We start from the raw sequence: 14,473 nt of genomic DNA on the forward strand, positions 1-14,473 counted from the left end.
TAGCACCACCCCCCTCAGCTCAGCATATAAGGTAGCTGGACAGGCATAGGGAATAGGTGGTGTTTTACCCAGGATCTTTCCTGTTCCAGTCAGGCTGTGTGGCGTTTGTTTGTGCTCGTAGCATCGAGGTAAGCTCTTGGTTTTACTACTATAGGGTTACCTGTCCCTAGGTTGATATGTCAACAACCTTTATTTATTTATTTATGTTTCTTTTTCTTCGTCAGAAACTGTGGAGCTCGCAGTTAGTGACAGCCCTGTCAGCCTGGGTGTATAATTCAGAGAAACCAAGGTAGGCTTGCTTCATATCGCAACAGCACAAACAAGCCTTTAATTCATGTTGAACTGCCTTCCCGTTTATTTATGCAAACCCTTGTCTCGTTGTTAGACGCAGAGGCAAGCGGCGAACGAGAGCCTGGCTAATGTGTGTGTGTCCGTGTGTTTACACAACAGTCTTGAGGTAGGCTTGCGTCCGTATTGCAACAGTATAGCAGTTTCGCTGTTATGGTGCGATCGAGTCCTCATGATGTTTGTGATGTGTTTGTTGCACAGACGGTGATCCGAAAGAAATACACTGACAGGAGCCTGGCTAACGTGTGTGCGTGTGTAAGCCTGCACACTGAGTCTAGAGGTAGGCTTGCGCCCATATTGCGACAGTATAGCAGTCTTTGTCTTATGAATGAAACTGAGTCCTCATTATATGTTTATATTACACAGACGGTGTCCCGACCGAGCCAAACACACTGTTGTATCGACCACCTGGAGTCCCTGACCATCTTAACAGGGTATGGGCTAGTTTGCATAAGCAGCAGTGCAAAGTACATTTAATGCACTTTATTAATTACTGTATAACTGTTTGGCTACATCAGTGTTGTAGTCAGAATCTGATTCTGAGTACAACCAGGAAAGCACTTTAGCTATATGGTCAATTGGAGGCTAATCAAGGTTTATGTTCCATTACAGATTGGGCCTCATACTGTGAACCGCTGTTCTTTTTATCTTTTTTTTATACTTTGAATTCAAGTCTATGCTGCTATAGTTTTTATACTTTATTGGGATTGGATGATATCATATAGCCCAAGTGGTGTCTTAATCACTTTTACTACTTTAACCAAAGAGTTAACTAGTTAATCGCCAACGACGGATATATTGGTTTCAGGATTATATTGCATAGTTTCACTCATGGACTACTGTCCCTTTTACAGTGCAGTGTTCTTTTGGGCTTTTAGCCTTTCTTATTGATTTGCAGTGTTTTTAATGCCAACCATATTTGGCTCAGAGTGATAGTGTGCTTATGTTGCAGTGCTCAATCTTGTGTTTATGGACCTAGGAAATGAGTGTCTATTAGTGCAATCGATCCAATTCCTTATCTGTGTAGTGAACGACTTGATAACCCCCTATTGGTATCTCTGTAGATAGTGAATATACGTTTTTAAAGGAGATGTCAATACTGTGAATACATGTATGTTTTAAAGGAAATGTCAATACTTTGTACGTTCTGAGAATAAAGTTATACTCTATGAAGCAACCGACAGTTATTGTTCACTCAAACTGAACACTTACCTAAGTACTCCTAATGTCACAGTAATACTACGCCACTCCCAATCACAGGGTGGGAGACCCGGAATACCAAGGTAAGTGTTCAGTTTGAGTGAACAATAACTGTCGGTTGCTTCATAGAGTATAACTTTATTCTCAGAACGTACAAAGTATTGACATTTCCTTTAAAACATACATGTATTCACAGTATTGACATCTCCTTTAAAAACGTATATTCACTATCTACAGAGATACCAATAGGGGGTTATCAAGTCGTTCACTACACAGATAAGGAATTGGATCGATTGCACTAATTTACACTCATTTCCTAGGTCCATAAACACAAGATTGAGCACTGCAACATAAGCACACTATCACTCTGAGCCAAATATGGTTGGCATTAAAAACACTGCAAATCAATAAGAAAGGCTAAAAGCCCAAAAGAACACTGCACTGTAAAAGGGACAGTAGTCCATGAGTGAAACTATGCAATATAATCCTGAAACCAATATATCCGTCGTTGGCGATTAACTAGTTAACTCTTTGGTTAAAGTAGTAAAAGTGATTAAGACGCCACTTGGGCTATATGATATCATCCAATCCCAATAAAGTATAAAAACTATAGCAGCATAGACTTGAATTCAAAGTATAAAAAAAAGATAAAAAGAACAGCGGTTCACAGTATGAGGCCCAATCTGTAATGGAACATAAACCTTGATTAGCCTCCAATTGACCATATAGCTAAAGTGCTTTCCTGGTTGTACTCAGAATCAGATTCTGACGACAACACTGATGTAGCCAAACAGTTATACAGTAATTAATAAAGTGCATTAAATGTACTTTGCACTGCTGCTTATGCAAACTAGCCCATACCCTGTTAACTCATCCATCGCTTTTAAGAAGTGCCAAAAAGTCCCTAAGCGCCAGTCTCTATACATTTTTTTATTTAATTTAAATTTTCATTTTTTTGTTTAATGTTATACCCGTCTATGTTATACCCGTCTGAAAAAGACGATAAAGACGTCGTTGGCGCTGTGGGAGTTGCTAAAAAAGAGGTCAATTAGATTGTTGGCAGACATTGAGTTAAGATGGTCAGGGACTCCAGGTGGTCGATACAACAGTGTGTTTGGCTCGGTCGGGACACCGTCTGTGTAATATAAACATATAATGAGGACTCAGTTTCATTCATAAGACAAAGACTGCTATACTGTCGCAATATGGGCGCAAGCCTACCTCTAGACTCAGTGTGCAGGCTTACACACGCACATACGTTAGGCAGGCTCCTGTCAGTGTATTTCTTTCGGATCACCGTCTGTGCAACAAACACATCACAAACATCATGAGGACTCGCACCATAACAGCGAAACTGCTATACTGTTGCAATACGGACGCAAGCCTACCTCAAGACTGTTGTGTAAACACACGGACACACACACATTAGCCAGGCTCTCGTTCGCCGCTTGCCTCTGCGTCTAACAACGAGACAAGGGTTTGCATAAATAAACGGGAAGGCAGTTCAACATGAATTAAAGGCTTGTTTGTGCTGTTGCGATATGAAGCAAGCCTACCTTGGTTTCTCTGAATTATACACCCAGGCTGACAGGGCTGTCACTAACTGCGAGCTCCACAGTTTCTGACGAAGAAAAAGAAACATAAATAAATAAATAAAGGTTGTTGACATATCAACCTAGGGACAGGTAACCCTATAGTAGTAAAACCAAGAGCTTACCTCGATGCTACGAGCACAAACAAACGCCACACAGCCTGACTGGAACAGGAAAGATCCTGGGTAAAACACCACCTATTCCCTATGCCTGTCCAGCTACCTTATATGCTGAGCTGAGGGGGGTGGTGCTATGACACCTATTGGTTCAGTCCCACTGATTACATATATTTACTTCAAGCAACAGTACAGTGCAGTACAGCATAGATTTATGTCAGGGAAGTCAAAAGTAATTTGTGTTTCATAAACTTTATTTTGCTTCAATTTACAAATTGATCTAACAGCATTATATACAAACCAGCCAAACACACTGTTGACAAACATGGCTTCCAGTCTACGCATCTTAGAATGGAAATATATAATAATCATTGTGTGTAATAATCTGTCAGCTAACATGATATCTTTCAAAAACAGTATTTTCCCTGATCATCGTGTTTTATAGATTATTCATTTAACCAAATCTTTCATTTAACCAAAACATTTGACACAGTATGAAACAGCATGTGTTTCTTCAGATCATTAATTTGAACAAAGCCGTTGTGCAACTAAAGGGTTTTCCCCCTGTATGAATCATAATGTGTTTCTTCAGATCACTCTTTTGAAAAAAGCCTTTGCTGCAAACTGTGCAACTATATGGCTTTTCCCCTGTGTGAATCACCATGTGTCGCGTCAGATTACCATTCACATTAAAGCCTTTGGTGCAAACTGTGCAACTGTATGGCTTTTCCCCTGTATGAATCATCATGTGTTGCTTCATGTAACCCATGTCACCAAAGCCTTTACCACAGACTGTACAGCTATAGGGCTTTTCGCCTGAATGAATCACCATGTGTCTCTTAAGCTGTCTATTAAACGTAAAGCTTTTATCACAAACGGTACAACTAAATGACTTTTTCTCCGTGTGAACCATCATGTGTTGCTTCAGATTCCCATTAAGATTAAATCCTTTGCCACAAACTTTGCAACTACAGGGCTTTTCCCCGGTATGAATCAGAAGATGTTTCTTCATATCGCTCAATTGAACAAAGCCTTTCTTGCAAACTGTGCAACTATGTGGCTTATGCATCATGTTGTGTGTCTTCAGATTGATATTACAGTTAAAACTCTTGCCACAAACGTTACAACTAAAGAGTTTCTCCCCATTGTGACTCATCATGGATGCTGTTTGTTTTGATAATGTATTTGTCGATTCATGGCTCAAAGGCAATCTTTCGTCTTCCACTTCGACTTTGTGTGATTTCAGTATGTTTAAATCTGGCCGGCCTTCACTAAGCCCCTCCCACTTATCACTGTCTTCAGTGTCATATTCAGAAAGATGTGAAGAGACAACATTTACACATAGTAGTAGAGTCGGATGTGGATGTAACAATCCACTGTTCTCTACATCGACTGGTCTTTTTGTGTCTTCAATTGAGATGTTTTCATCATCATCATCTTCACGTTTCACTGCTAGTAATGTCTGTGGTGAACCATCAGCATCCTCTACTCTTTGGTGTACATGTATGTCCTCCTGTTCTTCTTTAATCGTTGGCGGCTCATATTCACTTTTCACTGCTAGTACGCCTAATGTCTGTTGTGACCCATCAGCATCCTCTGGTCTTTGGTTTACGTCCTCCTGTTCCTCTTTAATCGTTGGCGGCTCATATTCACGTTTCACTGCTAGTAGTAATGTCTGTTGTGACTCATCAGCATCCTCTGGTCTTTGGTTTAAGTCCTCCTGTTCCTCTTTAATCTGTGGAGGCTCTGGTACCTCCTGCACCAGACTGGAGCTCCACTCCTGCTGTTCAGGGGAAACCTCCTGTAACACAGCGAGGTGGAAGAAATCTAGACCAAAGATGACAAGATAGTATAAGACACAAAGAGTTTCCATTTGTACACAAAGTGTTTGCATCACAATTGATTTAAATGTGTTTACATGAGTGTAATATGCTATGATATAGTACTTTATTGTACGCAGACAATTTATTCACACTGACAATGATCTTGTGACCCAGCAGCCAAGTATGCAGAACACATAATATACACATAATTGACATAGTACAAAGAACAAAACAATATAACATACATAAAGACGAGATCAATGTCCACCACTTAGATAACTACCGATTAAGCCTAAAAGTTGACTGGTGGACAAAGGACCTCTTTAGTCTGACATTCTTGCATTTATTTTTTTCTGCAAACATTATATTATTAAAACAAATATTGTATATTATTATCAACTATGTCATGGTAGGGTTTTTAGAGATTTTACCAACCGGCTGTGTGCAGCTCCTGTTTGTTGGCCTTGGCGCTCAATATCTTGCTTGAAAGCTTGGTCCTCGTACTCTGTTATAATTCTCCCAACGATCCCAAGTATCTCGTTGGCAGCAGCTGCAGATAGTCCCTTGTTGTTTACCAAGGAACTCAATGTTTGTAGTAAAGCCAAATAAGCCATGTTCTTATGCTCTTTGTGTCCTTGATCCAAATAGACCAACAATTGTTCGACTGCACCCTCTCACTGCTGGTCCAAAAACTACAACTCCAATCCAAGTCCTCGAATCCAGCACAGAATCACTATCAGACCGAAAACTACTACTTCAACCTATAGTCCTGAAGAGAGATGTTCAGCTCTCACCAAATTACACAGATTTAAAGTGAAAACAAACAAAGCAGAGCTCTGCTAAATACTCCCTGAATGGGCCTGATGGGCCAATCAGAGTGGAGTTATAGGCAACAACTTGAACAGTCTGGTTGGTTAGCGTTAGCTCACCGGTCCATTCACTTGCAAAGTGAGCGATTAATCACCTCCAATTCGTATACAGAAGGTTAATGGCCCACAGTGGACACAAACAACACCAACATACCACGACGAAACAAGATAGTATTGGTATTTTACAATTAAGCTACAATTCACACAAAGGAAAGGCCATTTAGCCAACCTAGTGCTAAAGGTTTGAATTAATAGCCAGCTTAAATAAATATGATGATTTGTACAGAGGAAAAGCCCTACAGTTGTACAGTTTTTCGTAAAGGCTTTGGTGATATGGTTGTTCTTATACAACACATTCATTCAAAATACAGGGGTAAAGCCACATGTTTGTGTCAAATGTTTTATTCAAACTTCATCTAGAAAGCACTAAACTTTCTTGTTGTAAATTGTATTGTTGGACACTTATGGTTGTAATAGAATGGGAACAATTGAAGAATGGGATAAAACGTGAGTAAAAGCTCATGGTTTATCAGTATAATAATAGGCTAGTTATTATTTATTTTTTATTTTTATTGTGTATTAATCATCCCATTTTACAGATTATTAATTTGACCAAACCTTTTCCACAGTCTGTACAACTAAAGGGGTTTCCCTTGCATGAGTAAGTGAAAAAGCGGAAGTGGAACGAGCCTCCTCCCCACTTCCGTTTTGTATTTACAGTCGCACAAATGTATCCTACTATAAATAGAAATCACTCTAGCATATAAAGCTTGCTGCTTAGAAGAAATGGAAATACAATAATAAAAGGTAAAGATATTTAAAAATATATATTTTCGCAAACGGAAATGCCAGCTTCCTTACTAGTTCCTTACTAGTTCCTTACTAGCATTCAGAGATTGTGGAATAGTTGTCTGGCTACTAGCAGCAAGCACATTTTATCTGTACAGATTTATGTCAGGAAAGTCACAGAGTAATTTCATGAACAAACTTTACTCCGCTACAACTTGATCTAACAGCAGCATAGCCTACTGTTGATAACCATATGCCTCATAGCTTAAATGATAATGAGAAACATGTGTCATTTATTCGTTCATTTCATTTGAAATTGCCACATCAAGCATCTTAGAATGGAATATATATATACAGTATATATGATCATTGTGTGTGTGATATAATCTTATGTTATTCAAAAAACACAAGTTACTGTTCCACAACCTTTTCCCTGAATCAACATGTTTTATAGGTTATTCATTTAACCAAATCATTAATTTAACCAAAACATTTGCAACAGTCTGCACAACCAAAGGGGTATCCCTCGAATGAAACATCTTGTGTTTCTTCAGACCATTCATTTGAACAAAGTCTTTGCTGCAAACTGTGCAACTAAAGGGTGTTTTCCCCAGTATGAATCATAATGTGTTTGTTCAGATCACTCTTTTGAACAGCCTTCAAGCCTGCAAACTGTGCAACTATATGGCTTTTCCCCTGTGTGAATCACCATGTGTCGCTTCAGATTACCATTATCAGTAAAGCCTTTGGTGCAAACTGTGCAAATGTATGGCTTTCCCCCTGTATGCATCATCATGTGTGTCTTAAGCTGTCTTTTAAAAGTAAAATCATAATGTGTTTGTTCAGATCACTCTTTTGAACAGCCTTCAAGCCTGCAAACTGTGCAACTATATGGCTTTTCCCCTGTGTGAATCACCATGTGTCGCTTCAGATTACCATTATCAGTAAAGCCTTTGGTACAAACTGTGCAAATGTATGGCTTTCCCCCTGTATGCATCATCATGTGTGTCTTAAGCTGTCTTTTAAAAGTAAAACTTTCATCAACAGTACAACTAAATTGCCTTTTCTCTGTGTGAACCATCATGTGTCAATCCTTTTTCCACACACTTTACTATACTACTATAGGGCTTTTCCACTGTATGAATCACAATGTGTTTCCTCAGATTATTCAATTGTACTCACTCATCAATGTCTTCAGTGATTCAGAACAATGTGAAGGGAGTATGTAGACATGTAGACCAGTAGATTAATGAAATAACCCGCTCTTTATGTTTTATTTTAATGTGTTCAATTGAGGTGCTGACTAGAGGCTCTCTGGAGACGTTTTAATCATCTTCACTTTTCACTGCTAGTAATGTCTGTGGTGACCCATTAGCGCTATTAGCATCAATTTGTCTTTGATGTATGCCCTCCTGTTCATTTTTAACCAGATTGGCTTTGATGAATTGAACAAGGTGGATCCTCTTACAAGTGTAATGCTTAATTGGGTAGTCCACTCACAGTTAACAGTCTTTGTATTGAGTTTGTGCTTGAAATGTATTGTAATTCTGCAAACTGTTAGGCCTAATAATTATTTAAATCAATCAATTTTAATTATATGTCACATATAATGTATGGGTTTTTTTTAATGAAAAACTGTCTGTAATGGAGCAAGATTTTCTCCCAGCTATGACATGGATGGGCCATTAACAGGTCGTTTTAGCATGGGTGGGCCATTAACAGGTCGTTTTAGCATGGGTGGGCCATTAACAGGTCGTTTTTAGCATGGATGGCCATTAACAGGTCGTTTTAGCATACATGTGCAACAATGTGGTTGTAATTTACATTGAAAGCGCTGCATGAATGCCCGTTTTAAAATGGACTCTTTTGTAAAACAAGAGCCATCAGCACAGAACTAAGAGCCATCAGCACAGACATAAGCTAAACTAAAATATGTTTCACTCTTATATAGGCATATACCTGTACACAAGATGCACCAATGAAGTAGGCCTACAACCTTGAACCACAACCCCTATAATAAAAACTAGTGGAGAAGAGTTCCAGTAGAACTGACATGCTATTCAAGACAACAAAACTCAGGCATGTTGACGGTGTCCTTTATTCAAAAATTAGGTACATTTACAAAAATGGAACAGATAATATAGCATGTCTGCTGTCAAGGACCGTCATGTACTTTGTATATGTAGCCTACTCACATCTTCAATCTGAGATGTGTTCTTGTAACAAACTGTACAAGCACTGGGCTTTTCCCCAGCATGAGACGTCATGTACTACGTATATGGGCTACCTGTATGTGTTCGCATGTGTGATTTCAAATTACCCTTTTGACTATATTCTTTACCACAGACTTTGCAACTAAAGGGCTTTTCCCCTGTATGAATCATTGTGTGGCCAAAGCCATGTGTCACCATGTGTCCCTTTAGATCACTCTTTTGAAAAAAGCTTCTGCTGCAAACTGTGCAACTATATGGCTTTTCCCCTGTGTGAATCATCATGTGTGTCTTAAGCTGTCCATTAAAAATAAAGCTTTTGTCACAAACAGTACAACTAAATGGCTCTGTATGTATCATCATGTGTTGCTTCAGATTCTGGATCAAGCCCCTTCTTGCATATAGGTGAGTTATTTTGAGCTAGATTTTGTATTAAATAGTACTGGCCTATATGTAGTGCCCCTGTAAAGGGAGCAATGTGTAAATACAAATAAACACAAGACGATGTGCTTCTCCTCCAACGCAAACGGCACTTTTATCTCAATTTCGACAATAATCAGACACGTACATCATGAATACATCGTCTTACAGCAGTATTATTATGTCACGAGCACTACTGTACTAATCATGTGACCTTTAACCCTGAATCATCAAATCACTGTAAATGGCATCAATGCATTCAAATGCAATATTCTGTTACCATTTCAATCATTAACCGTAGTAACAGTCTCAGTAAATACACAATATGTATAGTAGTAGCATTAGCATCAATAAATGTTCAGATGAACCTCTAATATAATCACACATTCACATGACTTACTTAGAATTACATTCTGTAACAAGTAAAGGCACAATGTCACATTAATTAGGAAAGGCACCTTATATGCTTAAGCATACAGTAGAACCATTACCACACTAGAAGTGCATCAAAGTGCTTAAATGCAATTATAACAAATGCACAATATGTGAACATACACATGAAATACACTGTTGTTCAGTTTTTAACTAATTATTATATAAATGCATTTCTCATTGTACTGTTATCCCTTTTTAACCATAAGTTATTCTTTTTACTTGCTGTGACAAATGAAATTATTGATGCATCATGTATTAAACATTCACTATTCACCAATGTATTGCACTTGTTCTATAAACGAAATGATTCAGGAATAAATGTAAACATCATTCTACACAACGTGCATGCGACGCAAACCAGTGTATTGCTACCTAAAATGGCGGAGCCGAGTGTACACCCTGCGTCCCTGAAACAATAATAAACTCCGGCAAGTATTTGGTCTGTATTAAACTCTTAAGTGACTATAACAAACAAAAATACAGTTCACGTCATGCACAGTTCTCAATCAATATGTTCGGTTCATACTTTGAGCCGTCTGACGGCAGTTTTACCTGTAAAGGGAGCAATGTGTAAATACAAATAAACACAAGACGATGTGCTTCTCCTCCAACGCAAACGGCACTGGAGAGGAAACGCGCCAGATCCCAGAACGGAAACACTGTGACAGACCAAATCAATCGATCCCAAACACCATAGTCGATCCTAGAACCATCGATCTATGTGATATTGCAAGCAACACAACAATAAATTCCAATCTACTACATACTCCCCTTCAAAATAAATGTCGTCCCCGACATCAGAACAGCAATAATGCAGCATCAACATTTTTTTTTTTTTTTTTTTTTACAGTTTTCTTTTTTTCTTCCACATGACAATAACTCAATGCTGTAATAACTTGACCTTTCGACCATCTCCGTAACTGGCTTAATCAAAAGTCCATGAATGTACGAAAAGACACTCAGTTGTTTCAACAACAGTTCACGAGTTGTGTGTGTGTGTATAAGAGTATTCGACTTGATTCAAAGCCCACGAATGTGAGGTGCATATGTTGTATATGGCTTGTAATAGGTAGTGAGTGTGTGCATGTCACGTTGTAGTACTCGACTTATTTCAAAGTTCAGGAGCGTAGTGTATGTGTTTGTGGATGTATGTGGCACTCAGCTTATTTCAAAGTCCAGGAGTGTAGTGTATGTGTTTGTGGATGTATGTGGCACTCAGCTTATTTCAAAGTCCAGGAGTGTAGTGTGGAGGTGTATGTGTGGCATTGGGGAAAAGGGGGGATTGGTAACCTTCATTCAGCATCCAGGAACGGCAGACTGGTAGACAAAGGGCTGTCCTGCAGGTATCCACACACCTGCTGCCTGCATGGGTCCATAAAGCCGGGGCAAAGGAGGGTACCAGTACATGATGTCGCCTGGAGTTCCAGTAGTATAACAGGCTGGTTGGCCGAGCTGGTCATACGTGAAGACTCTCGTAGCTCGTCTCTCTCTTACTGGTCGCTGATAGTGCTGCGCCTCACTGTTGTCACTTGAAGCAGGTGAGGGTGGTGCTGACAGTCTTTCCTCCATGATAGGCTCTTCTTCACCGTGTATTTCCTCTTGATCTGATGTCTCCTCTTCATCCAGCACGTCTCCTATTTCCTGAGCCTCCTGCTGCGGGGGCATGTCTTGCCGCTGATGCTCAGCATCGTTAACATACTCTCTGTCTGTATCCACAGGTTGCCTCACAGGCAAAGGCTGATCCATTGGCCTGTAGTAGTATCCAAAATCATCGTCGTCACTCACATCATCCTCTTGATCTGTGACTTTCTCGCCTTTACTGGTCTGAGCCGTAGCTTTCCTCTTTGATTTGGCAGGTTGTAGCTGAATCTCTAGAGGCAAGTTATCACATGGCAACAGGAGGTTGCGGTGCAAAATCCTACTTCCTCTTCCATTCCCTTGTTCAGGTACAACTTCATATATGGGCATATCTTTTCCCACCTGACGGATGACTTTGTGGATACTGTCTTCCCAGTGATTTCGCAATTTTCCAGGTCCTCCTCTGGGTGTCATATTCCTTACGAGGACTCTGTCTCCCTCGTGCAATACAGAACTCCTCACCTTGTTGTCATAATTCCGCTTGTTCCTTCCTGCAGTTTTCTGTGCATTTGCAGACGTGATGTCATATGCCTCCTGCATCTGTGCTTTCCATTTTCTCATGTATTCTTTGTGATCTGCAGTCCCTGTCTCAGGAGTCAAGCCAAACAGCAAGTCCACAGGCAATCTTGGAGATCTCCCAAATAGCAAATAGAATGGAGAAAAGCCTGTAACTTCACTTCGGGTGCTGTTGTATGCAAACATAAGTTTGTTCAGTGACTCTTTCCAGTTGGACTTCTGCCTCTCGGTGAGCGTTTTCAGCATTTGCAGGAGAGTCCTGTTCATCCTCTCAACCTGCCCATTACCTTCAGGGTGATACGGTGTTGTTCTCGAGCCCATCACTCCACAATTCTTCTTTAGCTGTGCCATCAACTGGTTCTCAAATTCGCCTCCCATGTCATGGTGGATCCGCTGGGCAAATCCAAATTTCAGGGCATAATCATTGAATATCTTGTCAGCAACACATTTAGCAGATTTCGTTGTTGTGGCATATGCTTGGGCAAAGCGGGTGTAATGATCAACTATCAACAAAATGTATTCATAGCCACCTTTACATTTGTCTAGATGCAGAAAGTCGATAGATACTAACTCAAATGGCTGTTTTGTGACAATGGAGGTGAGAGGTGCTCTTGTTTCTCTACAGGGCTTCTTCTGTTTAAGACATGCACAACATCGAGACATATAGGTTTCTACCTCTCGCTGCATATGTGGCCAGAAGAAGCGATCCCGCACAAGTGATGTTGTGCGCTCCATACCCTGATGTCCCATGTCGTCATGGAGTTGTCTCAGGACTGTGGTCTTGTACTTTTCCGGTAGAACCAGTTGTGTTCTGGTAGCAGTCTTTCGATGTAGTATGCCATCTCCATCCAAACTGAGTTTATCCCACTCTCTAAGTAGTCGTTTGCTCTGTGCACTGAATGATTTGAGCTCCTGTCCCACAGGTCTTTGATCAGACTGTCTGCAGTCCAACACAGGTCCAATATTCGGGTCGTCCTTCTGTGCCTGACAGATGTCCACTCTTGCGAAGGGTGTAGGTGTCTCCTCTTCTGTTGTTTCACACCCTAGGGCCATTATGCACCATGCTGTTTCAGAGTATTTTGTTTCTATGGCTTGCACTGTAGCTTGTACTGAGAGGGAGGACATTTCCTCTGTACAATTCTCCATCATTTCCTCGATGTCACAGGGCATCCTGGACAGGCCATCGGCGTCACCGTTCTCTCTGCCTGGACGATATTTGATAGTTAGATGGAAATCTGCAAGTTCAGCAACCCACCTGCTTCCTGTGGCGTTCAGCTTGGCTGTGGACAACACGTAGGTAAGTGGATTGTTGTCTGTGTACACAACACAAGATGAGTTCATCAAATAGTCTCTAAAACGGTCTGTCACCGACCACTTCAAGGCTAGAAACTCTAGTTTACCCGAATGAAGGTGGTAATTCTTCTCCGCTTTGGTCAGTGTGCGAGATGCATATGCGATTACACGTAGCTTTCCCTCCTGTTCTTGATACAACACTGCACCTAGGCCCTGGTTTGAGGCGTCGGTGTGCAAGATGAATGACTTGTCGAAGTCCGGGAACCCGAGGATAGGGGGCTCAACTAGATGATCAATCAATATCTCCAATATCTGTTGGTGCTCATCAGTCCAGGTGATTGGTTTATTTGAAGGCGTCCCTCTGTTCTTCACTTTTCCTCTCGTTGTCCTTGTTTTGCTGTTTTTCTGTTTATCTGCTCCAGGTTCCGCTTCAAGCAGAGCATACAGGGGTCCAGCAATACGGGAGAAGTCTCTGATGTACTGGCGGTAGTAACTTAGCAGACCCATTACTGCCCTACACTCACCCACTGTTTTTGGTCTCTTCTCCTTTAATGCTCTCACGGCGAGTGTATCAGCAGGATCCATTTTACTGCCGTCAGCAGACACAATTCGCCCCAAGTAACGGACCTCACGCTTGAATAGTTCACATTTACTGGGCTTTAACTTGATTCCGTGCTGCCGGAGTCGCTGTAGTACTGCTCTCACATCCTGTACATGGTTCTGGAACGATTTACTAAAGCACAAGGTGTCATCTAAGTATGGAATGCATATTTCATCTCTCAAGCCCTCCAGACACTCTTCCATGCAACGCTGGAACGCCGCTGGAGCGTTCATCAGGCCAAAGGGGATTCGAATCCATTCATAAAGACCCCAGGGAGTCACGAAGGCTGTCACATGTCTGCTCTCTTTGGCCATGAAGCCCTGATGATATGCTTTCCCTTGATCTAGAAGTGAGAACCACGAGTTTCCTCCTAGGCCATCCATGATGTCTTGCACTCTGGGAATAGGCTGTCTATCAGGGAGAGTTTTCCTGTTCACTTCACGGAAGTCGATACACAACCGTAAACTCCCGTCTTTCTTTCGAACACAGACGACTGGTGATGCATACGGTGAATTGGACTTCTGGACCCAGCCCTGTGCGATGAGATCGTGTACATAGTCTTTCATCTCCCTGTACAGCGGCTTGGGCACAGACATGTAGGTCTTTGCAACGGGTTCAGTGTC

The sequence above is a fragment of the Protomyctophum bolini genome (assembly GCF_963924005.1).
Source record: "Protomyctophum bolini genome assembly, chromosome: 8".
NCBI lineage: Eukaryota > Metazoa > Chordata > Actinopteri > Myctophiformes > Myctophidae > Protomyctophum > Protomyctophum bolini.